Source organism: Symphalangus syndactylus, chromosome 18 (assembly GCF_028878055.3).
Source record: "Symphalangus syndactylus isolate Jambi chromosome 18, NHGRI_mSymSyn1-v2.1_pri, whole genome shotgun sequence".
Classification (NCBI taxonomy): Eukaryota; Metazoa; Chordata; class Mammalia; order Primates; family Hylobatidae; genus Symphalangus; species Symphalangus syndactylus.
In genome coordinates, this window is record NC_072440.2 from 100,613,187 (window position 1) to 100,640,494 (window position 27,308).

Here is a 27,308-nt window from a genome sequence, read left to right on the forward strand (position 1 = left end):
CTTCTCTGTCCTGTTAGTTAGGAGAGATGACCTCCAAGGGTCTAGGTGAAGGTTGCTGTCCCACTGCCTGACACAGCTGGTCTTGGATGCGGATCTGATGCAAAACTGTGATCATCACTCAGGATCTTTCTCAGCGAAGCCCAATTCAGTTCACTTCCCCAGGATCTTCTCACATGAAACTCCTGAAGTCCAGCCAGGCTTCTCTAAGGGGCCTACTCAGTCATAATTAGCGGAGACCACTCACTCATCATTGAAACATGTTAGAAGAGTCATTTGAAGGAAGTAATCCTGCCTGGCTCAATGGTAGGGTCCATCCCAGCAGGCAGGTGAGCACCTGGGGTGCTCGCAAGAAGCAGTAGCGCTTGGTTGGGACGGGCCCTGGCCACTCCCTTTCTCCCTTCCCAAGCCACATCCAGTCACAAGCAAATCCTGCAGCTCCACCTCCAGTGGGGGACCCCGACCACTTCTCCCCGTGCATGCACCACCACCCAGTCCCAGCCACGCTGCTCTCTCCCGCAGCTCCAGCAATGGCTCCACAGCCAGTCTGTTTCTGCTCCTCACCAGCTCTGCTCCTCACAGCAGCCAGAGGAACCTTCTGGAATGTTAGATCACGCCACCCCTCAGCTCAAAACTTCCCGTGCTCCCTGGTCTGCTCAGTAAATTCCAGGGCCCTACAGTGGCCTCAGGGGGTCTGGCCATGGTTCAGGACTCACCTCCTGCCACCTCTTCATCATCCATGGTGGCTTCTTCCACCTCAGGGACTGTGCATGAGCTGTTCCTCTGCCTGGCAGATTCTCCCTAAGCCTCCTTCTCTCACTTCATGCTGGTCTCTGCTTCAGTGACCCTTCCTGGAAGGAACTTCCTTGGTCCATCTGATCATCCCCCATCTCCTTACCCTGCTGTCTTTTTCTTCTTAGCACTTTATCAGTATCTGATGTTAGATCATTATTCTTTGTTTTCTGTTTTTCCTACTAAAATACAGGACCTTCCTTTCTCTCCTGCCATATCCCCAGCACCTGTGATAATGCCTCACGTGTAACAGGCTCTCTCCTAAGAGGTGCTGTATGGCTAATCGCTACAAAGGTTACGTTTAGTCAATACCCATGCTCTTTCACCAAAGATATTTCCACTTTTTAATGACAGTCATAAAGTTTTAGAGCTGGGAGGAAGAGCTCTTTTTGGCCCTTTTGATATTTTGATAAAAGCTATGAATCCTCTCTACACAAAATGCACATTCACCCAGAAACCTGCACATCATTTTAGGGGGCTCAAAAACCTGTCAGATTACCTAGAAACGTCTTTTAGTTAATGAGCCCCAGATATAGACCACGTCCTCACCCCATGCTCCAAGACGGTAAGTGCTTGCTCAAAGTCACACAGCTCTAACCCGGTGGGAGTTCCCCAGATTATCATGGAAATGGAAAGAGAATTCATACTCAAGAGAATCGGATTTAAGCCCTTGTTATAATATTTAATAATGCTTGGTCTTGAGTAGGTCTTGAGCACCTTATGCCTTAGAAGTTCCATTTCTTCAGTTATAAAATGAGCTTAATAATACTTCCTCCATCTTCCAAGATAGCAAGGGCAGGTTGAATGCTTCTAATGTGTGCACCTCTGACCACTCTCTGAGTTCATCTAATGACACTGGGCCCACCCAGGTAATCCAGGATAATCTCCCTATTTTAAGGCCAGTGATGAGTAACCTTAATTCCAACTGCAACCCTCATTCTTTCCTTTACCACAAAATGTAATTTATTCACAGGTTCCAAGGGTGAGGATGGGGCATCTTTGGGGGACCACTATTCTGCCTGCCTCCTAATGGGCTTGCCCACACCTCCCTGTACCACCCTGCAGTTCACTCGCCTTGCTGCAGCCAAAGTCTTCTTTTTGTAACACAATTTGGTTATGTCACTGTATTAGTCCGTTTTCATGCTGCTGATAAAGACATACCCAAGACTGGGCAATTTACAAAAGAAAGGGGTTTAATGAACTTACAGTTCCACATGGCTGGGGAGACCTCACAGTCATGTTGGAAGGCAAGGAGGAGCAAGTCACATCTTAAGTGGATGGCGACAGGAAAAGAGAGAGCTTGTGCAGGGAAACTTTCATTTTTAAAACCATCAGATCTCGCGAGATTCATTCGCTATCACAAGAACAGTGCAGGAAAGACCTGCCCCCATAATTCAATTACCTCCCACCAGGTTCCTCCCACAACACGTGGGAATTATGGGAGTTACAATTCAAGATGAAATTTGAATAGGAACACAGCCAAACCCTATCAGTCACCTCTATGATTAAAGCCATTATATAACTTCCCACCGCTTTTAGAAGTAAATACAAAAAAAGTATACAATTTTCTAAACCCTCTTGAACTTGCTGAACAGTTTTCACCCACACTTGCAGTCTCATTTCCCACTTGCTCCCTTTGATCTCTCTGGCCCAGTCACACTAGCCTTTCAACCCCTCCTATTCAGCTTACTGCATCCAGCCCCATGGCCTTTGCATGTGCTACTCTCCCTGTCCAAGACACGCTTCCACTGGACAGCCTCTCTTTACCCCCCAGGCCACAGCCAAGTGTCCCTTCCTCGTAGGGGCTGTCCCTGGCCTCCTCAACCTGCTCACATCCTGATTGCACCCTCTCATAGGGCACCCTTGTAGCTCCTTCACGGCACTTAGCACAGTTTGCAAATTTACATTTGTTTGCATACTCAGCTGATGACAGCATCCTTCAAAAGGAACAGTGCCTGTTGGTCTCATCATTGTGTTTGCACCTGTGGCTGGCACATAGTAGTTAATAAGCACTTGTTGAATGGAAAAATAAAGGTGATTTTTTTTCAATATACAGTTGAGCTCAGAAGGTCAAGGGACTTGGCCAAGGCAACCCAGCTAAAGTGTTGGGGGATGGGTGAGCTGGGATTTGACCCAAGTTTGACTGACTTCAAAGCCACAACACCACACCATCTGCATTTCAGGCTACTATTTATGGGAGGGGGCTGGAGATGGCTTTATTCATCAAATTTTCCCAGTGAAAAAGATGAAGGTGGTATTGATCTCTGCAGCCCTCAAGGGGCCTCATGCCTTGGGCTTTTGTCTGATCAATCCTGTGGCCAGTTACTGGTAGAAGTTCCCAACAGTAACATGTGGAAGTTCTCCCCTGTTCCTGGTTATGTCCTCCTGGCCACTTTGAGAGGTGAGCTCCTCCAGGCCTCACCATTGACCAGTGGTGACTACCTAGTCCCCAGTATCCAGTGTTCACCCAGACATCTGACACATAAGTGTGTGTGGCCTCTGGAGGCACTCAGATAGCAGGAACCCCGGCAGAGGAAACTCCATGGAGCAGAGCCCTGCACGGGAGCCTGGGGAGACAGAGGACCGAGGGCTGGGGATCCCAGCTGTGTGACTGTGAGACGTTTACCCCCTTGTCTTGGCCTCATTGTCCCTGAGTGGACAATGAGGGGCTGGATGCGTGGTGCTTCCTGCTAGAACATTCTGTGATTCTAGTGAGTATCTAGCACAATCCTTGATTCCAGACCTCATGGACACTCCATATAGAAGGGACCCTAGATATAACTAGATTTAGTATGTGGAAGGGACTTGGATTTAAGTCCCAGAATAGAAATCTCTGCCCATTAGAAGTGACCTCCAGTGCGGGCTCCTACCCAAGCCTCATATCCCACTGGACACGTCACAATCCAGGGTGGTGATGTGCTACCCAGCTCTGCCTCCCCTGGGTGGGGCCTCACAGTTGCCACTATTTCAGGCCCAGATGCAACCACAAAAGTGAGTTCAATATGGAAGGCTTAAGCTTCACATGTGATGCATGTGTGTACATATATTAGATTAAAGATGGCTTCAAATTCTTTGCTACTCCTTCCATTGAGAGATAGAGTCTAGTAACCCTCCCCTTAAATCTGAGCTAACCTAAGTGACTTGCTTGACCAATAACATGCAGGACAAGTGACATTCTTCATCTTCTGAGGCTAGGTCATAAGAAGCCTAAAGCACCCTCCTCATTCTGGGGGATGCCAGCTACCAGCTAAGAGGTTTGACTACCATGAGATGCCAAGCCTGAGAGGCCTTGTGTGCTGACTCCTGTCAATGGTCCCAGGTGAACCTTCCAGACACCCCCACCAAGGCAGCAGTCAGGTCAGGGAAGCAATCCTGACCCTTCCAGGCCAGCCCATCCACCAGTCACGTACTGCGGAGTCATCTCAGTCAATGCCACGAGGAACAGAAGAATCACCCAGCTGAGCCCTGCCCAGATTCCCAACCCATTAAATCACGAGCTATAATAAAATAATGATTGTTTTAAGCCACTAAATCTTGAGTCAGTTTGTTTTGGAGGGATAACTAGAATAGAACATGTATGTGGGGGGAGGAGGCAGGGAGGCAGGTCTAGTTTGCGTGTTTCTGTGTGTAACTGCATCTATGTATTTGTATCATGATGAGGAGGGACTAGTTGTGTCTATTTTTGCAAGTGTCTATGAGTTTGCCTGTTATACAGTTTGTACTTCCGTGAGTTTGATACATGTCTGTTTGTGTGTATATTTATGGCAAAATAATAAGGCAAGTCCTCCTGTATAAAATCTAATCCTATTGCTTAATCACCTCCTTGCCTATTTATGAAAAGAGCCAATGCAGACCAGAGATGTATGCACATGTATATGTGTCTATACAAGGAGAAAGTATGACTGAGGAAGAGGTTAAGATTGGACCCCAGGGTTCTCAGGGCAGTTGTGTCAGGCTCCTTGGGCACCCTGAACCTCTGCCCTCTAAGCCTAGGATTGGTCACTATGAGCCAGGCAGTGGGCAACTCAGATCCACGCTGTCCCTACTCCAATCCCCCCAGCAGGCAGCAGCTCCCAGAGGATTTCTCATGGGTTAGAAGTAAGTGTTATGCAAAAACCAGTTCCATGGTGGGTCAGATACATTTGGAAACACTAGATAAAACAGAGATAAAGATGACTTTTCCCTAGCAGTTTTTCAATGCCTTTATTACATCACTACATTGTCAGTCTCTAACAGGGAATGTAGAATGAAGCATTTGCCAAAACCTCTAATCTTGAAACCCCTTTCTTACTGAGCAAATAGTGGTATTTGTGTGTCAGGTAACTCATTTTGGAGAAATCCTGCTGCAGAAATATCCAAACCTGGGAGGTGGTCATCCACACTTCCATCTCCATCTGTCCCCCAGGGAAGATAAGGTAGTTGCAAGACATTCAAGTCTCTATGGCGAGACTCAGAAAAGGATCCATGTGAGAGTTAGGAGAGAAGAAGGGCAATAAAAATGATTGGCAAACAAGAGTAGCTTGTGCCATAGTGAGGAGAGACAGAGAGACAGGGAGAGGCAGAGAGACAGAGAGAGACAGAGAAGCAGAGACAGAGAGATAGAGACTGAGAGTGACCTGAGGTCAGAGCAAGGGGAGGTTGACCCAGCCTGCCCAGCTAACATTACTGTTAGCATAGTGCATACTCTTTGTGCAGTTCTTATTGCAAAAAGACCCCTGGGAATGCACGAAGATTTCCTTCTTAGCTAGGCCATGACAAGTAGTCAAGGTTTCCCTTTCTCAAGCATCCGCGTTGTCTCACATATTACCCGTGTCTTTTTACCTCCCGTACTTTGATGCTTTGCTATCCAGGGTGTGGCTGGCCTGCAAACCTTCCCAGGGCCAGGCCTTGTCTGTGAGTGCACCTTTCACATGCAAACCAACCAGTCCAGAGCCCAGACCCCAATCACCTCTTTTGTCAGGACATCACCCTCTGGGCCACTATCCACTGTCCTGTTCACCCCAGGGCCTGGGATCAGACAACTAGGGACAGCCTGTGTACTCCGGAACCCACTGAAATTATTCACACTAGCCAGCCCTAAGCCCGTTTGCCCTGCCTTACCTGTTCCTTTCCACAGAAACCACAATAAAGACTCTTGTCCACATTTTCCCCTTGCTCTCTCTGCCTCATGACCAACCCAGTGCTTCCCCATGTGGCCTTGTGTGATGTGGCGTGCCTCCTGTCTTTAGGGACCTGTGAGCACCACAAACTTCCTCCTTCGTGACAGTCATTTTCCTGTCTGTCTTCCCATACCCAATTAAAACAAATCTCTAGTACCCTTAAGACACTTGGCATCCGACAGCCACAAGACCAGAAGGCAGAACTCAGCAGAGACAAGCACGATGATGTCAGAAAGTTGACATACGCAGGAGGGATTAGACAGGGAAGAGTTTTAGCACAGGCATGGACCAAACCAAACAGACACTCAGCCAGTAGGAATGGACACGTCAGTCCTGGCTACACCCACGGATAATACCAGCAGCTTTCTGTAATCTAAACACACAGGCTTTAGAATTGGACTGGTTAAGCTCAAAACCTAGGCCCATTAGGCACTATCTACGTGACCTCGACCTAGTCATTTAACTTTTCTTTGCTTCACATTTTTCACGAATGGGGATGATGATGTACTGTTATTGCGAGGATTAAGTGAGAATGAGGGTAAAGTACTTAGTATAGAAACTAGTGCATAGTATGCATTCAATAATGTCATATTTTTATTACTACTACTACTGAAACATAGAACTAAATAGCAACAGTATGATGCATTAACTCATTTGTATTGAGAGTCTACTGTGTGTGCCACCTGGGCCGGCGCTGTGACAAGCATGAGTGTTTGTCACGGTTCAGAGCAGACAGACCAGCAGGGACTGGATTAGGCAAGTCCAGTCACACATTCATTGAGCATCTATCAGGTGTCATGACCTGTGCTAGGCACTGAGTTCATCGGTAGGGCAATTATGAAGATAACTAAGACAGGATCACTTGAGTTACTCATAGCCTAGCAGGAAAAACAGATGCAGAAACTTATATCTGTAATCCAACATGATGTCTGCTGCTTGGAGGCACAAAGGGCCAGGTAGCCCAGGAGGAGAGAAACCTCCTAGAGAAAGGTGGGGAGGTGTCAGGGAAGACATCTGGGAAGAGCTCAGGTAAGAGTTGACCAGGAGGACAAGGGAGAATGTGGCAAGAAGCAAAGGCTTCAAGGAGACAAGAATAACCTTGGTCTTATAGCCAGTGAGGACACCAGAACACAGAGTGAGTGGGAGCAGGGCCAAGGAAGGGAGAAGCTGCGTAGAGATTAGACTCTGCGATTCAGGAGAAGAGCTGAGAACTGAGGGCTCCACTGAGGTATCCTGCCTAGGACAGTGACAAAGTGACCCAAGTCTTGGTTGCAAAGGAGCTGTCTGGGAGCCTAGGGGTATGGAGTGGCTCTGGGGAGGTGGAGGGATGTGGGTAACAACAGCTGCCACAGAGCGAGGACCAATCGTGTGCTCCGTGCTATGCTGGGCATGTATACTTATACTTTCCGTCAGCCTTTCTCTCTCCCCAGGGGGACGTTTAATTAGCATCAGCTTGGAAATGAAGATGCTGAGGCTCAGAGCGGCTTCATACGGCCTATCCACACACTGTGGAAGCGGCCAAGTGGAGACTGAATCCAGGCCTGTCCAGCCCCCAGGCCCTCACCCTTCCTTGTCTATGATACTGCCTCCAGATAGGCAGGGAGGCCTGCACTGAGGCTGGCACCAAGGCCCATAGGGGTAGAGAGTGGGAGAGAGAGAGAGTGAGACAGAAAGAGCGAGAGAGAGAAAGAGAGAGAGAGAGAGAGAGAAAATGAGAGATAGTGCAATGGACTAGAGGTCAGGATGAGATAGGTTGTGAAGGTCGCACAAACCAGTGTTCTGGGCAGCCTTAACACACGACTCACCCCAGATGGGAGATGCCCCATAGGCACTGGGCATTACACCACCTGACTGAGGTTGTTTAAGTCTAAGAGTACCCTCGGATGCAAAGCTATGTTTCTGTACTTGGGCAGACTTTTGAAGCTTCACCTGGGAAAGAGTGGGTTCTTGGATTACAGGCGACTATGAACAATGGACACAGGCCTTCCAGAACCTGAGTCACACCTGACATGTGGATGGCTATCAGAAGCCATTGGGCTCACTTGCAGGGACTTGGCCACCAGGCAGCTTCCTCTGCCTAGAATAACAATCACAGAAAGACACACCTACCACGTGCCAGGGGCTGTGCCAGGTGCTTCCTAGAGTCAAGTCATTTAGTCCTCCAAACTCTGTGGCTATTACATCCCATTTTTTTTTTAATTGAAGAAACTGAATTTCAGAAAGGTTGAGTAATTTTCCCAAAGCCACGCAGCTTACCGTTTGTCCAGCCAACCAGCTCCTCTTCCTCGCCCAGCCCATCTCTTGCAGGTGGAATCAGTCATTTCTATTGCCCTCGCTTATATCACTTTGCTTGCCTGTGCCCCATTAGTCTGCAAGCTCCCTAAGAGCAGCCCCAGATTCAGGTTTCTTGTTCTTGAGAGCCCAGCACACGGTGGTCACTCAGTGACCCTTCGTCCGATGGTGAATGTCTAAGGAAACAGTGAGTGGCTGGCGTGACTGCACACAGTCAACCGATACCCAAGACCATCTTCATGCTTTCTCAGCGACATGGCTGCACCAGACTGGTTGCATCTAACAGGTGTCCAAGCCATACTGAGAAGGAAAGGTGCTCCCATGACTCACACTAGCACCATTAAAGGTGAGAGTTCTGGTGTCTGTTTCCTCCCTGTTCTGCTCTTTCTTCCACACGCCCCCCAGGGACTCCATACCCATACCCCCTGACATCAGGGCCCCGGTCAAGTCTAAGGTGTGGGCCAACCCTGCCATCAACTTATGACATATCTCACTGTTTTCAACTACATGTAAGGACTTGTCCTCAGCAAGAAGGTGTTCCCTAGAAAGGTCCTTATGTGGATTTATTTTAACAGATACAAACATTTTGCATGTAAATGGGGGTTCAATAGTTCCTAAGGACCCGTTACTGATTTATAGCAGGCGTGTCCCATCTTTTAGTTTCCCTGGGCTATATTGGAAGAAGAATTGTCTTGAGCCATACATAAAATGCACTAACACTAACAATAGCTGATGAGCTAAACAAACAAACAAAAAAAAATCACATTTTTTTTTAATTGAAGAAACTGAGTTTCTTTGCAAAAAAAACTCATAATATTTTAAGAACGTTTACGAATTTGTGTTGGGCCACATTCAAAGCCATCCGCGGCTGCATACGGCCTGCAGGCCATTGGTTGGCCAAGCTTGAATCATGGCCTCCATATATTTTCCCCAAAGGGGACACTGACTTGAAGGAGGCACAAGTTCTACAGGAAGGGTGTGAGCTCGGGCAATGGACCCAAGGCCAACCACTGGCTCAGGCTGACACACCAGAGAGACAGCTGATAGGCATAATTTAGACTCCTAAGTTCCCTGACTCACCTTCTGCTCACAAAACGTGCAAAGCCCTGACCTTGTCCAAAATACCAGAGATTCCACATGAGAAGGACCCTAATCAACAAAGCTTATTCTGTTTAAATAGAAGTGCCCAGCGGCAGGAGTCCTGACAAAAACACTGTGTATTTCACAACGTAGGAGAAAGGAATTCACGCCGTGTTTAGAGGCGTGGCGTCGGGCAATCTAGAAGACCAGCTTTTAACAACCTGGGCCTGATCCACCAGCTCACACGTGAGTGGGTTCCTCTGCAGAAATAGCACCAGGAACATGAAGAAACAGCTGTTTCTGAAACTGTCGGAGCCACGTGGTGTTGTCCCTGCTACTGTGTGCTGTTCCTGCGTTTCCCAGAAGAGGCGTGGGACGTGGGAGCCAGTCACAGAAGCCTTGACTCTAAAGAGGATTTTTAAATACAGAACTCGGAGACAGCCCCTTGACTTCAAGTACATCCAGTGCCTTCTCCCAAAGCATCTGGTCTCCTGAGACAGCTGCAACCTGTAGCAAAGCTGTCAGGAATGAGGGCCACGTGCGGCTTATCTGGGCCCGGGAAGGGGAGAGCAGGCAGCCTGAGTCAGGGCTTGCCAGGATGTCAAGTGAGGACAGCCCACCCCTGGCTGAGTTGACCTGGGTCACAGACACCCACATCCCAGCAGGATCAGGACCTGAGCGAGGGGCTGTAGACAGAAATGAGCCCATCGCTTGGCAGAAACAACACAGTCAGCGCTGGAGACAGTGAAACTCTGTGACAACCATTGGCTCCACCAGGACTGTAGGCAAAGCTGGGCACTTCTGGGTCAGGAAGCCACCCACGCTGGGGGTGCATGACTAGTCTGGCTTGTGACTGAGGGCTGCCCCTCGGGAGAACCTGCATTTCTGAGCACATTCGCTTCACGTAATGTGCGGTAGGGCTTGTTCCCTGGCCTGGTGAGATGGGGAGGAGGGGGTTGTAAATGGGGAAGGACACAAGGCCAGGGGCGTTTGGTACCCAGGCTCTGCCAGTGCTCACACACCAGCAAGGCCAACAGGATGACTCGGTGTGATTCAGGTTTTCAGTGGCTGCAAGACCAGCCTGCCAAGCACTTCTCCACTCACCCTGCCAATGAATGGGCGTCCTTTCCCTGTCCCCAGGCCAAGTCACTACCAGTGGCAGGCGAGGGAAGGAGTTGGCAGGTCACCACGGTTCAGCAAGCGCTGGGCACCTGAGTCCTAGGGAGGAAGGGATGAATTCCCAAGATGCAAAAACAGATTCGGGCAGGCTTCCAGCTTCTAGGCCAAAGCAGGGAGAAGCAGGAGCCCAGCACAGCTCCTGGTACAGCCTCACGGTGGCCCACGGGGGCTGCTTCCTGTTCCTCCTGCATTGGCCACAGGCCACCAGGAGCTGCTTGCTTGCTGCTCCAGCCTGGAATGAAGGCAGAGCTCAGGGCTGCCAGGAGCACAAGAGCTGGGCGAGGCCAGGAGGCATCTGCGTTTCGCGGTTGTATCCAGAAGCAGCTGGGGGCTGGCCAGGGGAAGCACACAGCCCTCCGATTGCAAGGCTGCCTATTTGAGTGGCAGCTCCTCTTAGAAATAATGCAGAACAAGCCCAGGGCCCCACAGAAAAGGGCGCTGCCCTTCCCAGATCTTGAGCTCCAGGACTACGCATCTGTTCTCACCAGACACAGCTTGGGGCTGAGGAACAAAGAGCCTTCTCTGGGCCAGAGGTGGGACATCCAGAGGCTGGGCAGGAGCCCCTGTCCTGAAGGGTCCCAGGCCCACACCTCGGATGCTGCTGACATGCAGCACCACTCTAAAGAAGAACACAGAGAGGCAGGAGCGCAGAGGAGGTGCGGCCAGAGGAGGCGCACCTGGGCGTAGCCAGGGAGGGGCACAGGACACTTCAAGGCTGAGAGGAGACCCACATGGTGGGTAGAGGAGACCCACATGGTGAGGAAAGGATCCCCCCAAAGGTGTCAAGAGCATAAAGCAGCAGGAAGGAGCCCCCTCGGGCCACTGCTGGGATCAGTGGTGCCATGGAGGAAGCAAGGAGTTGTTTGGCCTGAAAGTTGGAAGCGTGCCCAAATCTTTGCATCACCACGTAGGCAGTCACCTCGCTCCCCAGCACTCGGGGTAGGATAGAAGCTTGGTGTCTGCTCATCAGACACCCTGTGCTGCCCTACAGACACCTTGCCCACCAGCCATCCCCACTCACTTCTGACCGGGACCCAATTATCTGGCCAGTCCCAGGCTCTAGCACCGTCTTGGTGCTGCTTGAGAGACATCTAGTTTAAGTCAAAATCTAATGTCTTTTTAATATATAGACTATATGTACCTATGGACTAGAGGTGAATATATATACATCACATCAAATTCAACTGACCCAGTATTTCAGGAGCACCCACTATGTCCCCAGCCTGCACGGGAAGCTGGGGATTCTGGTATGAACTGCACCTTATCCTTCCCTCAAGCAGCTCATTCAAGAGTCAGCAACCCCATCAGAAAACCAAACACCACATGTTCTCACTCATAAGTGGGAATTGAACAATGAGAACACATGGACACAGGGAGGGGAACATCACACACTGGGGCTTGTTGGGGGGTGGGGGATAAGGGGAGGGAACTTGGAGGACAGGTCCATAGGTGCAGCAAACCCCCATGGCACACGTATACCTATGTAACAAACCTGCATGTTCTGCACATGGATCCCGGAACTTAAAGTAAAATTTAAAAAAAAAAAAAAAAAAAGGAGAGTCAGCAACTGTCAGAGCCATAGGATGGTGAAGGATGCTGCTGACCTCACAGCTCTGGGAAGGGGCCTGGCCACTGGGTAGAGAGGGGAAACATGTTTTGTCAATTAAACTTCAAAACTCAGACCACATTTATAGTGGTCAGCAAAATCTATGGGAGGATATTGATTTGGACTGAGCTCCTGCACTAGGTCCCAACAGACCAACCCAAAATGGAGTCACTCATGCTAAGGTTCCACTCACCAAACCAAAACCTAAGCTGTTTCCTTGTGAGATCTGACCTGCCAATAAATCAAGACAGAGATGATAGCCAGATCCTTAAACAGGCCAGCTTCCCTCTGGCCACCCGCAAAAAAACAAAAATAAAACAAAAAAAAAAAAACAGAATTTCACAGCAATCAATCAAAAGGGGCCCAGCTACCCTGAGCTGGTATAATAGGGAGATCCCCTCTACTTTAACCCATGTGAGGAAAGAACCTGAAGTTAACCAATCTGCTCCTCCCCTGCCCCTCATACCCTGACTGCATCTCCAGATGCCCTCCCTTGCCTCCATTCCAGCCATGCTGAGCTCCTTATATTCCTCAAATACTCCACCTTAGGGCCTCTGCACTGCCTTTTCCTCCCCCTGCAACTCCTTTCCTCCAAAATCAAATGGCCAGCACCCTCATCCCCAAGTCTCACTCAGATCTCATCTGCTCAATGAAGCTGCCGACCACGGTTGGCCCTTCCCTGTCTGAATCCCTGGTCCTTGTACCTTGCTTCATTTTTTTCCATTGCACTTTTAGCCTTGGGCATGTTCTATCATTTACATATTTATTATATTAATTGTTTATGGACTGCCCACCATGTGAACTCCATGAGAGCGGTGCTTTAATTTGTTTTGTTTATTATGTTTGTCAGATTTGTTCACCAAAGTATTCCAAGTTCCTAACACAGTCATCAGCACATCAGAGGCTCTCAATAAATATTCTCCAGTGACTGAATTGAATGAACTGTAGCCTCATGACCACCTGGGGCCTTGGTTTTCAGGTATTTATGTCATGGGCAGGAGCACCAAAGAAGCCATGTGACAGCCCAGGTGATGGATGATCATCGAGATTCATGGATGCTGAGAAAATGGGTGGAGAGTGGTCACAGAGAACCTCGGCTATAATACTGCTTGCATATTTCTTAATGTAGTGGTGAGGATTCAGGAATTTTTTATATTATTCCTTATAACTTTTGTATGTGTGAGAGATTTTATATCTTAACAAAATTAACAGATGTTTAGTAAAAGGAAAAAGATGTATGCAATCTGAAGAGAACCCAGAGTATAAAATTAACAGATATTTTAAAAGTTAGCCATGCCTATCATATGCTCAGCCCTGTGCTAGGTGCTGGGCTGGGAAGCAGATGGGGTACACTAAGGACCATGGATTTACCTTCAGAGAGCTTGGTAGGCGCATTATGAGATAGCGCTGCAAGCTTCAGACACATACACAAGGACAGAAGGTACAAGGAAACCAGCCCAGGATTTGCAGGCAAACACATGACACAGACACTCAATGCTGCAGAAGTTCAGAGGGCACAGAAGTGGCGGTGGCCAGAGGGGTCGGAGGAGCTTTACCAAGATGCTGGAGCAGAGCTGAGCTCTGAAGAGTCAAGGAAGAAGAAGGACATCATGGAGACTAGAAGCCATGGCAGCGTGCTCTCTGAATCCCTGCACGAGCCTCTCAGGTAGGCTCGAGTAACGATAACAACCTAAACCTCACCTTAGTTTCTTCACGCATTCTTGGAGTGGAGTATTCTGTACAACCTACGAAGTCTTTTCTGTTTCAAGGGCTCTATCATTCTGTGCCAAAATGACTAATTCATGCAATGCTACGCATTGGGCATGCAGAAATTTTAAAAATATATGGCTCTTGGTCAGGCATGGTGGCTCACGCATGTAATCCCAGCACTTTGAGAGGCCAAGACAGGTGCATCACCTGAGGTCGGGAGTTCAAGACCAACCTGGCCAAGATGGTGAAACCCCGCCTCTATTAAAATATAAAAATTAGCCAGATGTGGTGGCTCAGGCCTGTCATCCCAGCTATTCAGGAGGCTGAGGCAGGAGAATCACTTGAACCCAGGAGGCGGAAGTTCCAGTGAGCCGGGATCTTACTATTGCACTCCAGCCTGGGCAACTGAGCGAGACTCCATCTCAAAAAACAAACAAACAAACAAAAATATACACACACACACACACACACACACATATGGCTCTTGCCCCCAAGAATTCACAATCTAATGTGGAAGTCAGACATTAGTGCCCCTACGAACTTTGAGAGGGAGGTACAGCAAATATCATTGCCATCCCCATTGAAGATGAGGAAATTGAGGCTCAGAGAGGTGCCAAGGGCAAAATGTGATCCCTGTCTCAGGGAGCGCCCATGGTGGGGATAGTTTCAGATATAAACAAGAAGCTCTGTGTCAGGTGACTGCTCACACCACAAGGAAACTATGAACCACCGAAGGGGGTGCTTGTTAAGAATGCAGATTCTGATTCAGCAGGTCCAGGGTGGGGCCTGGGAGTCAGCATTTCTCATTAGCTCCTCCGAATAGTGCAGGGCTCTAGATTTAGACCAGCTCAGACTGCTGACCAGATCTTTCAGCAGAGTGCCCGGGTCACATTAGAAAATTCTGGGATCTCTGCATCAGTGTTTCCCAAGCCTGGCTGCACATCAGAATCGCAGGGGCAATTTGCTAAACATGCCCAAGGCTCAATGCCAGAAATTTCGATTGGACCTAGGATTCCATCATCTCAGAAAAAAAAAAAAAAGTTGTTCAGGTGATTCTGACAGCCTTTTGGACCACGGCTGTACCTGGCCTTGCTGGGACCCTGAGGATGAGTGCCCTGCTTTTCTATTTCTCCGACTCTCTAGCTCCACCTATCGGACCCATCTTGTCTGTCACAATGACCCTGAAGCTTCCTTCCAATCAAAACTGGGCCCAAGTCTAGAGAAAGCCTCTAGGGTAGGATTTGGCCACTCCCTACCCAAAAATAATATTTCTCTCCAACTTCAGCTGGCCTCAGTGCCTTAAATTTCTCAGGCTGAGAATATATTCCTAAGATCTCAGGGGCAGAGCCAGAATCCTATTTATCTCTGTATCATGGGGCTTAACAAAGGGAGGAGGAGACCTGATATCTGGAGGTAGAATTTAAATGAAAACTTTGAGGTAAGCATTATCCTTTTTTCTGACTATTTTTATCAAAAAACATCTGGAGAAGAGCAATTTAAATGATTTTTGTCCATTGGTTTTCTCCTGTGACACAAACTGGGAACACCCAGGGCACCATGTACCTGGGAGGAAAGCAGAGAAGGAGACAGCGGGTGGGGGAGGAAAGAAGGAGGTGGACGCATGTGTAGGGCACGTATTGTGCTCCTTATTGCTAAGCACTATTTGCTAAGCACTTTAGAAACTTATGCCACAAGATCAGATTCGACTGAAGAATTCACTAGTGTTATATATTCCCAGGCCCCACTCAAATCTACTGAGTCAACATCAACAGGAGTAGAACCCAGGAACTTTGCAAAGCTCCCAGGAGTTTCTGGTATTTGGGAACCACTGTATTGCCTTGCTTAATCTGCACAGCAACCCATTTTACAGACGAGGCCACCCAAGTGCAGAGTGACTTACTGAAGCCACATAGCCAGTATGTGCCACAGCCAAGGCACGAAGGATAGGGGACCACACTGTCTAGTGGCATTTTCACAGAAAGCAAAAATATTCAAAATCCCTGGGGGAGTAAGGACAGATGCCTTTTTGCTTTACATATGCCAGCATTTCCTTAGGATGCACAGCAAGGTATGTTCAGTGTGTGGACTTCATCCTGGGTGCCCCCAAGTGAGTCATTCTTCAGATCGGAAAACAAGGGTTAGGGTTTTGTGACAGAAAGTGACAGCCCCCAGAACTCACAGTAACACCTCTGCTAAGGAAAAGGCTTTCCATTTTCATAGAATAGTTAGATTGGCAAATCAAGGGAATCACACACACATTCGCATTGTAGGTCAGGGTTTCAGAGAAGCATTTGATAAGATCTTTCATGATGCTCTAAAGGATAGTTGGATAACCCGGGTTGGGTAATAGTATATCAAGCACAGCATTTAAGCATTCTTATTTCTAAGAAATATGGAAATCAACTTGGATGGAGGCTTCTCATGCCAGGCCACTGACTCTATTCTTTCTCTTTCCTTCTTAGACATTTGATCAATATTGAAGTGGGAGAGAAAACATGCTTGTGGCTCATGGTCAAGATGGTATAGTGAATTTGTATTTTGAATCACCCCCTCTGATCCAAGCCCACAGTATATCAATGGATAAGCAAATATGCCATAGCAGGGCTCCAACACTAGTCAGTGTGCAAGAACTAAAGACAGATTAGAAGTGTGCAGGGTGAATGGAGCTGAAGCCACAGGCCCAGCATAGTCTCTGGCCTGGAAAGAGATAATGGCTGGAGGTTAGCACCTGAGGAGGAACGCATAGATGGGACCCGGGAGTCAGGCTTCACACTGAAGGTAATCCTGGGAAGGGATTTCCTATGCTGGTGAAAAGAGGCTTAAACATGTCTGCAGCCCTACTGCTTCGGGCCAAGGCGATAGAGGGAAGTGACCCAACCTTTCAAGCAGGAAGGAAACCAAAGGCTGCTTCGTTCAGAGCCCAGATTTCCCCATATTACTATAAGACGCGAGCTTGGAAGTGCTGTTATAAGGCCTGGCTGTGGACTGTGCCCTGAGACCTGGGGAGGCAACTACAAACCACAGGACTGAGGGTGGACCCTCAAATCACCCCGCCTTGTTGCTAGAGAACAAAGGACTAGGAGTTGGCATGAGGGCTATTAAAGGAGAGGAAAAAAAAAAAACACAACAAGATTTTTAAATCCATTCAAAATGAGCCCTCAAGCAAAATGTCTAATGCTAAGGACAGCACACAAAATAAATATTTGGAATATAGACTTACATCATGATGTATCCTATTTTCATTTAACAGTCATTATCAGGTTATTGAACAATCTGATGACTATTAAATGAGAATAATTGAGATACATAAAGACACAGATTAAGGAATAACCTCTGTTAAAAAGAGAAATTATGAAACAGAAACATATCAAAAATTAAACAATGAAATAATGGAAAAGAATCTATTAGAAATACTGGAAATGAAAAACACAGTCATTGAAATTAAAACATAAATATCAATATAGTAGACAAAACCTAACAGGAAACATAAAAGAGAGAATTAATGAAGTAAAATATAGTAAGAAAGCATCCAGCAGGCACAGCAAGTCAAAGAGATTAAGAAAGAAGTAAAACAGCAGCTAGGAGACATGGAGGATACAGTGAGGTTCAAATTTATGTCTAATCGTGCCAGAAAGGAGAATTAAGGAGATCACAGAGAAGAAGTTTTTGAAAAGATGTTTGAGAATCTTCCAAAATTGATGAACAAGTGATGAGTAAAAAAGCAGACTCTGAACACTAAGAAGAGTAAATAAAAATAAATCTACACCTACACATTACAGTGAAACATAGAGCACACATGGCAAAGGATAACACTTAAACGTCTCATGGAAGACTAATGCTTTTTTAAATATTGAGGGAAAGCAACTGTCGACCTAGAATTTTATAATGAGCTAAACCACCACTGAAGAAAAAGAAAGTGCAAAAAAAAAAATACATTTTCAGCTAAACAAAAACTAAAGGAATTTGTCTTCCATAGACCATCCCTAGAAGAACCATCAAATCATGAATTGAGACAAAAGGTGTGGGATACAAAAAACAGCAAAAAGTACAGATAAAGATACAAGAGGTTGGACATATTATAATTAACATTTTTTTTTTACTGAAAACAATAACTGAAATTTTTAGGTTTTCTTTAAAACAAAAACTAAAACTCTGGACAAGACTAATAAGATAGAGGTGTATCCAATGGTTGTCAAAGTGAGCTGAGGCCTAGGCCCTGTTTGGCAAGAGTATAGAAGTAATAAATAAATTTAAACTGTGTTAGACAATATTTGTTATACAGGTATGTTTTCTTTTCTTTTCTTTTTTTTTTTTTTTTTCTGTGACAGAGTCTTACTCTGTCACCCAGGCTGGAGTGCAATGGCGCGATCTTGGCTCGCTGCAACCTCCGCCTCCTGGGTTCAAGAGATTCCCCCACCTCAGCCTCCCAAGTAGCTGGGATTACAGGCGCCCGCCACAACACTCAGCTATTTTTTTGTATTTTTAGTAGAGATGGGTTTTCGCCATGTTGGCCAGGCTGGTCTTGAACTCCTGACCTCAGACAATCTGCCCGCCTTGGCCCAAAGTGCTGGGATTACAGGCATGAGCCCCCATGCTCAGCCTATAGGTATGTTTTCAAAAGCTAAGGAGAACCACTAAAAGAATATAATTTTGTTCTGTGATTATGGAATTAACTGAGCAAAAACAGAAGAGGATAGAAAAATTATATTTTTAAATTATAAATTCAACAGAAGTCAAGAAAAGAAAGCAAGTAAGTCAGATTTTTAAAAGTCACAAAATCAGTATGTTGGATAACAAAATCAAAATCTGAAAGGACCTTGTCAGGTCTAAAACCAACAAGATGACATTGAAGACAAATATACTAAGCCTCAAAAGTCCATTGTAGAACTTCCAGATGGCAAAGCCTTAGCCATCAGCAATTAATGCGAAAAAATCAGAATACTTTGAAACGACCAGAGCAGTTCATTAATCTCTCAAAGCTCCTCCATGTGTAAACTGAGGCTAAGAATTACCTGTGTGTTTCTTACAAGGATCGATAGGACAAAATATGGAAAATGTCTCATAGGGCCCTGGCATGGAGAGAGAGCACTCAGTAAACAAAAACAATAGTCAACCTGGACATTGATCATTTTCGAAGCAATCTGAATTATCCATAAATTTGGAATAAGTCGTGTTTGCAAAATACCATTATACAAGTCGGCTGCTCAAATTCAGTGTTCAGCATAGAAGACTTACTGTTCCTTTTCTTTCTATCTGGTGACCTCTCACCCAGTGGGCATTTCTAATTGGGTAAAAACTAGAACTTGATCCCGTCTTGCTTCACCATTAACTGCGAAGTGCCTATCAAATGGCTATTAATAACTCAATTTCTGCCTGGGTCAAATCAGGTGAAGACACTGACTAGCCAAGTCCCTTTCTCCTTTATTTTGAACTGTTTTGAAACTCAAATCACCTTATCCTTAGATAAAGAGAATTCACTCAAGAATTTCAACAAAACTCTCTTATTATTGGCTGAAAATGTTGTATGTATTAACTCATTTTCCATTTGTCAACACTCCCCTGTGGTGAGGGGCCCTGATTCGCGCCGGTGCGTCCTGTCCCAGGTCTCAGCGTGACAGCGCCCTCTAGAGGGCATTTCTGCGCCAGGACGCCCGGACCCGAGCGACCGCAAGATGTTTCTGTGAAGGGCTGCACTTCTATGGGGTAAATGAGGAACAGGCGGGGCCTGAAAAATATAGCAGGGCGTGGAAACTGGATCCTCCCAGCCGCTGCCATGCAGAAAGTCTCAGTCCTGAAGTCTGCAGACTGTTACTCCGTGCTGCTCTAAAAAGAATTCTAGCCTGCAACTCCAGAGTGGTAGCTCGGAGGTTACTTCCTCTGGGAGTTTCAAAGGAGTTGCAAGGAGCCCTGGGGTGACTCTGGGGAGGGGGAGGGTGGAGCTGGCAAGGAGGTGACAGGGTTGATGTAGGAAAAAGAAAGGAAACTTGAGAAGGAAGGGCTCCAAGCTCTCTGTCCTTTTATCTCCAGCAGTTAGTTGCTCCATTCTTATTCCATTTATAGACAGGACCTGCAGATATTTTCAGCTATAACAAGAATTCCGCGTCGGAGAGTGAAGCATTGAGAACTATGGAGAGGCTCAACTCCCTGGGCCACCACTGACACTCAGAGTCCCTCCAAGCAGAATTAACAAAGAGGACCTCTAGGTGGACAAATTTCAACAAGGTGCCCTTTCCCCTTCACTGTCCCAGCTAGCCTCAGTCCCAGAGCCCAGCGGGCGTGATGAGTCAAGCACAGGTTGGGTTTCAGCCCCTAGTGTCCTCTCGGCCAGCAGCCCATGCAGACCATAAACTGCAGAGACTTAGTTGCAGCCCTGCCATGGCCTCATTTAATAAAAGTGCATGTCACAAGCCACCCACCTGATAAGGCTGGTCTCCAATGCCACCTCCCCCGTGAGTGTTGGTGAGCTTGGCTACTTTTGAGGGCACCCCTGTGCTTGCAGCATCCACACACGGTCTCATGCAGTCTGTGGACAGCCCTATGGGGAAGGTGTCATTGCTACAAATGTATTGCAGGCCTGGTCAAAACCACATGGTCAGGGATAGAGCTAGATTCTCTGAACTGTTCAGATTCTCTGTACTTCTCTCCTACTAAATGCAATTCTCCCCTCTACAGAGTCTCATTCTCTTCATCCTAGTAACAATAAACTCTTCCCAAGTTCAGAGACAAAGCCCCCTGTCCCTGCCTTGCTGTCCACGCTGTAGGAGATATCACATCCGCCTGCCCCTCCCTGAGCCCAGCCGCAGAGCAGCGTACAAGAGTCTCCCAGTCGTATTTATTTCAAACTTTCAGTATTATTTGCTTATATACTTTATCAAGGCCTAGAAGGATCTCAAGGATCTCAAGAAGCATATGATGAAAAACAAAACTGGGTCATAGAATTGTTTAAAAACAGATCAGGACCAGGCCCAGTGGCTCACGCACTTTGGGACGATCACTTGAAGACAGTAGTTCAAGACCAGCCTGGACAATATAGCAAGACCCCATTTCTACAAAAAAATTAAAACTTAGCTGGGCATGGTGGTGTGTACCTGTTGTCCCAGCTACTTAGGAGGCTGAGATGGGAGGACCACTTGAGCCCAGGCATTCGGGGCTGCAGTGAGCTGTGATCATGCTGCACTCCAGCCTCAGCAACGCACCAAGACCTCATCTCAAAAAAAAAAAAAAAAAAAAAGATCAAAAGCTATGACATGGAGCAGGATTCAGAATGCTGGGAGGGAGTGGAGAGAATGATTCCTGAAATCTAGACCACAGATACTCCTGCCTTTGAGCACCAAACAAAACTCTGCCCCCAGTAGCTGGGGCAAAAGAGGAAAGGTGAGTGCCCGGGCTCTACTTACCCAACAAAAGGACCCATATCGATTAATCACTATGGACACACATTCCAACTGCAAACACTGTGAGGGGCGTATTCATGGGTCCTCACATAGGGGTGATGAAAGCAGAAGGTCAGCGTCAGACCCCCTTGGAACACGGCCACAGGCATCTCGTTGCTCGCTCACATGAGAAGGGGAGTGCTCTTTCCCATGGGCGTGTGCTCTGCCCATGGTGCCCAGGCCATGGCTGCCCACCCTGTTCCTGTCCCTTTAAACCAGGACAACCCATCCACAAAAGTCACCACACAACCTCTGTCCAGGGCCAACACACACAGGCCTCAGGTGTGCCAGACCCTCCAGCACCATCCTTCCCCACCAGCCTCCATCTTTCCCGGAGTCCATCCAACCCAATGTTCTAGCCTTCCTCTCCCGTTTCACCCTGGGGGCTAACTACAGAGTAGCTCTTGATTGCTCTTGGGCCCACCCACATTCTGGTTCCCCCTTCTCCAGGTGCATCCCACCCACACTGGGCAGGGCTTTCTCAAAGGGACAGACCAGGGGCTGTGGATGATCACATGATAAGTGCCAAAAGTGGGGTCAGGGATCCTCAGCACATTGATGAAGCCCAGAACAGGCCAAAGCTCACCAAAGACCTGGGCGCGCTCACCTGATCATTCCATTCCTGCATCTGTTTCTTCAGCAAGTTCCAGGTGCTTGCTATGTGGCAGTGGCCCATCCCAAAATAACCACAACAGAAAGAAGGGGCCAAATTCTAAAAGCGAGCTGGTGGGTGGTTAAGAATGTAGGCATCCCACCAGCTGGGGGGTTTCTAGGCGGCTGAAGAAGGCTGCACTTACACAAGGCCTTGAAGGATCACTGGACATTGGTGGTGGCAATCTGTCTCCCAGGATGTCCAGGCGCTCTATCAATTGAGTGCAACCCCAAAAGAAGAAATGGGGTTGGATAAGCAGAGGCACAGGGAGAATGTGAAGGGCTGAGAAACGAGAAACAGAGGGAAATCTCTGGAAAAAGAAACAAGACCAAGTGTATTCCAAATCTAAATGCAAAGGGAAGTTCAAAATGGTACCTGAGTTTACACACATTCCTCCAGGGGAAATCCGGAAGTGACTGTTAGTCTTAGCTCTGCCATAGGCATGCCTAGAAAAGATACCTGCTACCCTCTGGGGGACTCAGTAACCCGTCTCTAAAACAAAAGGATGCACCAGATCTGGAGTTCTTAAACTCTGTATTTCAGGGACTGAAGTTGTATCTCCAGCCTAGATTTCTCATCTGAATTCTATTAAAGGTAAACTGAGGCACAATAATATTCTAAAGAGTTTATTTCAGTAAACGGTTCAAAACCCTTCTCTGCTACCACCTGGTTCAAACCACCATCCCCTCCCGGTTGGATTATTGCAACAGCCTCCCAACAGGTCCACCATGTCTGCCCTGCCCTGAAAGCCCAGGAGATGGGTCCCCTTAACATGACACTCCAAGGCGGGGTGGAGGCCAATGCCTCCATGCTAGCCTGTGCTCCACCAGCCTCCATGCCGCTCACACCGTCTCCTCCCACTTTTCCCATCCTCACAGCTCCAGCCACACTGGCCTCTTGGCGTTCCTCAAACCTGCCAAGATGCTTCAGCCTCAGGACCCTTGACACCTCCTGAGGCCTCCGCTCTCTCCTCAGCTCCTTCAAGTCTTTGCTCACATGTCCCCTTCTCAGGGAGGCCTCCCCAACCTCCCCATTGAAAATTACATCATCCTCCCGTCTCAGGCTCCCTGTTGCCTTCCCCCATTTTCTTTTTCCCCACAACCCCCTCTCCCCATCTGACATGCGTGTTACTTAGACACTTGCTTATTCTTTTCTCCCTGACCTGGACTGTAAGCTCCAGGAGGGCAGGACATTTGTTTTATTCACGGCTCATTTCCAGTGCTTGGAAGAGCGCCGGCCACAGTGTCGCCTAGTGAATGTTTATTACTAGAATAAGCAAATGAGTAAAAAGACAATAATCTTTTATAATTTTCATTTCAGGGAGCATGCGTGGTAACTGACATAAGGTTGTCAACTTTTAATCTTAAAAAATGAAAAACAACGGAAGGAAGGAAGGGAGGGAGAGAGGAAGGGAGGGAGGGAGAGAGGAAGGGAGGGAGAGAGAGAGGAAGGGAGGGAGGGAGGGAGAGAGGAAGGGAGGGAGGGAGAGAGAGAGGGAGGGAGGGGAAGTGTTTTCCTTTCATAAAAGATGCTTTAACTTCCCCCAAATAGAAAGTGCCGTCTCCCAGGATAAATAATATTCTTTCCCAAGGAATTTGAATGGGCCAAGTCACATGAACATGTCTACCCCACAACATTGTCTTATTTTCTTTGTTCACCACGGGTCAGTGAAAACTTTGGCACCAATACTCCATGCCAACCACCCTCCAGCTCTGTGTTACTCTGGTTCTTCCTTCAAAAACAAGAGAGTTGGGCACAGTGGTTCATGCCTGTAATTCCAGAACTTTGAGAGGCCAAAGCGGGAGGATCATTTGAGGCTAGGAGTTCAAGATCAGTTTGGGCAACATAGAGAAGCCTTGTTTTTACAAAAACTTTAAAAAAAATTAGCTGGTTGCAGTGGCACACACCTGTAGTCCCAGCTACCTGGGAGGATGAGGTGGGAGAATTGGTTGAGCCCAGGAGGTAAGACAGTCCATCACCCTGGCTGGCCCTCGCTCTAGCAGACACACCTGCTTACTACGTCAGAAGCAGCCTTGGCACTGGGAAGGGTGGGGGCTCCAGCTCCAGAAGCCAGCTCAGACCCAGAGCTGCCATTCGGATCACAAGAGCCAGCGTGACACCTGCCAGAGGTTCACAGACTGTACAGTTCACACTGAATTTTCAGTAAATGGATACTTTGCATGGCAGCTTCTTCTAATCCACCTTTCACGCAGCTGCTATGAGAAAAGCAAGAAGACTCTTCCGAGCTCACCTCACTCACACCCATGCTGGGCTGGTAAAGCAGCGTCATCAGCCCCAGTTTAAAGATGACGAGCCCAGGGCTGGGAGAGGCTCAAGGCGACTTGAGCAAGGTCACAGCCCAGTTTAGAAGCAGCAGAGCTGGGATTCCAAGCCAGGGCACCTGGACGACAAAGCCTGGCTTTCACCACACCTGCCCCTTCCTCAGGCGCAGCAGGATGTTCACATAAACACCAGCCCTCCTGGAGGAACGGAGCGGCAGGGCAGGGCAGGGCAGGGCAAATCTGCTTACCTCGATGACCACAGCATTGGGGGGAAGCCACACCCCATCTTCTCTCCTCTGCATAGAGTCCAGGAGGAGGCAGGAGGCAGGGAGACAGAAGGGCAGACCCGTTACTTCCCAGAATAAAAGCCATCTCAGACCTCCCTGTTTCTCTTCTTCCTTCTCAGTCCCTCATCCCCATCCCTCACGTTCAACTCCAGGCCATCTGCTCCCAAAAGCTGACTCATGGGCTGCCTCCCTTCAACCGCTCCCATCTCACCATATCTGGAGTCATCATTTCAAGTATACCCAGCCCAGCTCGGCCCATCTCTCATGCTCTCTACCATACACTTGAGCATGTTTAAATATCAGAAGACAAAATGACACATGACACATTTTATATGATCTGCATTATTTTATGTGGTTCTTAGCTCACTGGCTATTACTGAAATTCCAAATCAAGTGTTCTTCAACAGCCCCTACAGAGCCTGCAGGGGTGCAGAACCGACATTGACAAGTTAAACGGCAATAATAGGGCGCACCACAGTTTGCAGCGTATGTGGAGTCACATAACCCATTTGAGCTTCACCATCACAAGCATCACAAACTGAGTCTCTCAGGGAAGGGACCTTGTTGAAGGCCTTGCTTTAGACACTTGCTCCCCACTCTAGCCCTGACCGGAGGGGTCGGGGAGACTACTGGGACCCCCCAAGTAGCCGGTGAGAAAGGACCTTTGGGAACAGGGTTCGGCGAGGGAAGGCTACACACTGAGGAGCTTTGGCTTAATAGGTGTGTGCTAAATAGGGTGACTGTTCCAACCCAACACCTATGACAGCAAAAGAGGGTGCCATAAATAATTACAGGGCAATAGGCATAAACCTGAGTGACCCGGACAAACAAGGACTTGCGTTCCCATGCTAAGGGTCTGCCCTGGATCGGGCAGTCTGGGAGACTGTGCTAGGTGCTGTGGGGACACCGAGATGGTGACACCCTCGCTGCCCCGGGGAGTGTGACATTTACTGGGAGCAGGAGATGGAAAAATACATACTGGGACATGACCACAACCATCTCTGTCACTTAAATGCTATGTTCAGAGCCTTGTCCCCTGCACTCCAACTTTACAGAGGGAAACAAAATCTGTCTGCAGCAGAAAGATGACGATCGCGACGGGGCTCCTATCCCCACCCACGAACTGAAATGGTATGGAGATGGAGGCATTTGAACTGGGCCTTGAAGGATGACTAGGGCTGTGGCCGGTGCGGGGGAGAAGGGATTGAAGATGGGCGTCTGTGCCGGGGGCAGGATGTATTCCCTTGGCAGCTTGCAACGAGTTCAATCGCAAACATGTAACAGCAGGGAGTTTAAGCAGGACTGCCCTGGCTGCTCCCCTGTGACCACCGACTTTGCTTGTGCTCATCCTAATTTCTTGTCACTAAGAAAAGTCACATCAGACACTGTGGTTGGGTTTCCAGGACGCAGGTGGTTTCCTATGTGTAGTGGCAGAGTGTCACCTCCAGGGGGCGCTCAAGGCCTCCCCACGGCTCACCTGCAGGAGGAGTGGGGCAGGCCCAGGACAATGAGAGGAGAGGCCCAAAGTCCCGCTCCCCACGGAGGCCTGCAGCTTTCTTCTCTGCCTCCATCTCCCCCACAACAAACACCCCAGGGGCCAGTGCCTTCAGGCCGGCCAGAGGTGGCAGCCTCCCGAGAGCCCTCCCAGGGCCAGGGCGCAGCCCACACAGGCGTTTCAGGGGGTTCGCGGTCTGGGAGAAGTGGCCTCTTTCCCTGGGTTTGTCTCCACGCCCGGCCACCGTCAGGGGCGTGCGCTCCAGAGGTCCCTGTAGAAAGGGGCCCCAGAGGACGTCGCCCAGCCTCTGTTCAGGCCTCTGGTTGGTGAAGCCAAATGAACCGAGGTGGCAAACAAAAGCTCTGGGTAGATGGGGCCCCAATTCCAACCCCCAAGCCTACATGGACTGGAGGTGACAAAACGGGTCCAGGGTCCTGAATGGTCACCTCCCTGGAGACCCAACTAACACACCTGGCTCAGCCCGTCCCAGGGGCAGCACGGGGACGTGGTCGAAGGAAAGAACAGAGCCGACGGGGGTGTACTAACCTGTTCTCGCACTGCTATAAAGAAATACCTGAACCTGGGTAATTTATAAAGAAAAGAGGTTTAAGTGGCTCACAGTTCCACAGGCTGTACAGGAAGCATAGCTGGGGAGACCTCGGGAAACTTACAATCATGGCAGAAGGCGAAGGGGAAGCCAGCACGTCCTATACGGCCGGAGCAGGAGGAAGAGGAAGAGAAGAGAAGGCGGTGCTACGTACTTTTAACCAACCAGATCTCTCATGAGAGCAGCAAAGGGAAAGTCGGCCACCGTGATCCAATCACCTCTCCCCAAACGTCTCCTCCAACACTGGGGATTATAATTCAACAGGAGCTTCGGGTGGGGGACACAAATCCAAACCATATCGGGGGAGAGGTGGGGCCAGACTTTGAGAGGCCCTGAATGCCAAGCTAAGTGACTAGAGGAAGATTAAACTCAAGAGTTCTTCATACAGAGACAAATGCAGGATCTGGCTCCGTGCATTTTCCCGTACAGTGCTCTCTGAGTCCACTGGGCCAGTGTAAATGGATTCAGTGTCTTGGCAGTATTTACAGTAGAGCCTGTCACCACAGGCCATCTGCTTTCAGGTGTAGTGCTGGTATTAATATAGCTACTGTTTATCAAGTACCTGTGAGTAGTATATAGTTAGGTATTATAAGCTTCATTTTATAGATGAGACAACTAAGTCTTCAGCAAATCAAAAATTGTAACTGACAATACTAGGGTGTGAGTCCAGGCCTTGTGGCCCCCGAACCTTGGCCTTCACTCTGGGTCTTACATATTTGGCCCGTGACTGCCTGCTA

General features: G+C 48.3%; 1 protein-coding gene across 3 annotated transcripts in view; it reads right to left on the reverse strand.

Moving 5' to 3' along the window:
- Positions 1–27,308, reverse strand: part of LPIN1 (lipin 1) — a 149,025-nt gene that overhangs the window by 119,066 nt on the left and 2,651 nt on the right. The gene's annotated exons all lie outside the window — the stretch shown is intronic.